Here is a 2,383-nt window from a genome sequence, read left to right as displayed (position 1 = left end):
GGTGGAACGGTTCACAAAATTCATGGTTCGGTTCGGTTCACGGTTTCGTGGTCACGGTTTTCGGTTCGGTTCGGTATATGTTTGTGGTCTGATTTAATGTTGCCAACTGACACTAAAAAGGATTTAAATCAGGCCAGTGCTGCACAAAAAAGGCTGACCCATTTCTCCATACATAATATTTAAATTAAAGATAAGTGCTTAATTCCACCTATGCTGTCAGAGCTCACAGCTCAATAAGGTTGATGACACTGTCTTCTTTGCTGTTTAAATTTAACTTTTTCTTATGTTTAGAGAGGCCCACATGGAGCTGCTGCCGCTGTTTGCCAGATTCTGGATTATTCTATGTAACAATAGCTGAAGAACTGGATCAGTTCCACCATTAAGCTACAGGCAGAAGCTCTGCCTCTTACCCTTCAGAGACTCTGGCTGTCCTCCCTACCCTGCACACATGGATGCATGGCCGCTCTGGGATGATGCTCACCCCCAAGAAACACATTCAAACCGTTAATTAATGCGTCCTTGTTTTTATTGCTTTCCAGTGGCCCACAAGGGAGTGTGTTCGGTCTATGACTGTGTACGCTAGCACTTGGATGCTCAGATACACCCTCTCATTTGCACACTTAACAAGAGCAGAGTGTGCAAACAGATGAGCTTTGATGAGAGTAAAAAAGAATAAAGCAGGTAATAAAAATGTCAGAACACAGTAAAAGTGCGGCACTGAGTATGTGATTCGGTTATAACCCTTCAGCTGATCCAAAAATGCTGCAGCCTGAGTTTTGATAAAAATATAAAAAAGATAACTCATATTCCTTCTATTGGCTTCCTTTAATTGGCTCTCTATTAAATACAGAACACAACAAAGTTTTTCCTTTTAACTAATAAATACGTTAATGATCCGACACCATCATACATCAGAGATTTCATTGTACCTTATGTTCCTAAAAGAGAAGTTTGTTCCCAAAGGTTCAGTGGTGGTTTTTAGAATTTCTAAAAGTAGAATAGGAGGCAGCAGATCCTCTCCTGTGGAACCAGGTGGTGGTTTAAAACCATGAGGCATACACTCTGTCTACATTTAAGACTCGGCTTAAAATTTAACTTTTGGATAGAGGTTAAAGTTAGAGTGGTTCAGGTCATCCTCAACTATCTCTATTGTTATGGTGCCATAGGCTTAGGCTGCCTGAGGATTTAGGGAACTATAACTTTTTATAATTCTGCTTCATTCTACTTCTATTCTTTAATTCTCCATTATTTGTTAGCTCGGGTTTTAACCTTATGTTTTCTCTGCTTTTTCTTCTCATAGTAGCATCATCTAGCTTTGGTGCTTTGTTTAGATATGATACCATCCTGGTGGCATCAGCTGAAATGCTGCATTCAATAAAATCCATCACAGAAGTTAGTCTAACCCTTTTTTTTTATTTGGTCAGGTTTCTTTCCCAGACATATCTATGGGTTTAGGTTTTACTGTGACTAGTTGCATAATCTATATTTCAATCCTTTTTTTATTGTTAAAAAACAAAACAAAAAATAAAAAAAGCTAAGCTTATCTGCCTATTTCTTTTCTGGACAGAGACACACAATGTCTTCTGTTTGCGCATGTTCATATAAAAGGGGGTTAGTTAATCTGTGTGACCAGATTCATAGGCCGATTACCTCATAGCGTGGCCCTGTGACGAATGCATCCTTCTTTTTGCCTGTTTTGTAAGCAGGGTCTGGTGTATCCTGTGCAGCCTTGGGTATCGAGTGATTCATTCCAAGTCCAAGCAAGCCGGCCCCCCTGTGCAGGGATATGGCAAGGTACAGTGGTGAATATTGTAAGTGCAGTTCAGTATAATACAAGTATGTGAATACAAGTACGGTAGGGCTGAACGATTTTAAGAAAAAATTGTAATTGCGATTTTTCTGGCAGAGATTGCGGTTTCGATTTCAACCACGATTTAATTTTTTTTTTTTTAATCAAATTTCAGTATAAATTAATATATATTTAATTATATAACCAATGAATTCAATTAAGATAATGCAAGAATGAAAACTGGTGGCAACATATTTCAAATGCAAGACTGTTTATTCAAGCATCTAAGAAGCTAATTATATTATCCAAAAAAGTCAAATAAAATGAGAGCGAGAGAGTAAACTTTTGCTTGTTTTACATTCATTAACAAAAAATATCAAGCATCAATGGCTCATCAGCTTCAAAATAATTGCACTTTTGTAAAATAACGTAGGCTACATAAAAATTACAAAGGGACGGGAGCCCTCTTTCTTAAAGGAATAGTACACCCAAAACATGATTAGCCTTCATTTTTTTACTCACCCCCATGCTGAACAACACTCTGGAGTACTTTTTTGATATCTCAAATGCATCTGGAGATCTGGGAGGCTTCTT

This window comes from Cyprinodon variegatus, unplaced genomic scaffold, assembly GCF_000732505.1.
Source record: "Cyprinodon variegatus isolate N-32 unplaced genomic scaffold, C_variegatus-1.0 Scaffold122, whole genome shotgun sequence".
NCBI classification, from domain to species: Eukaryota; Metazoa; Chordata; class Actinopteri; order Cyprinodontiformes; family Cyprinodontidae; genus Cyprinodon; species Cyprinodon variegatus.
This window is presented reverse-complemented; position numbering follows the sequence as displayed.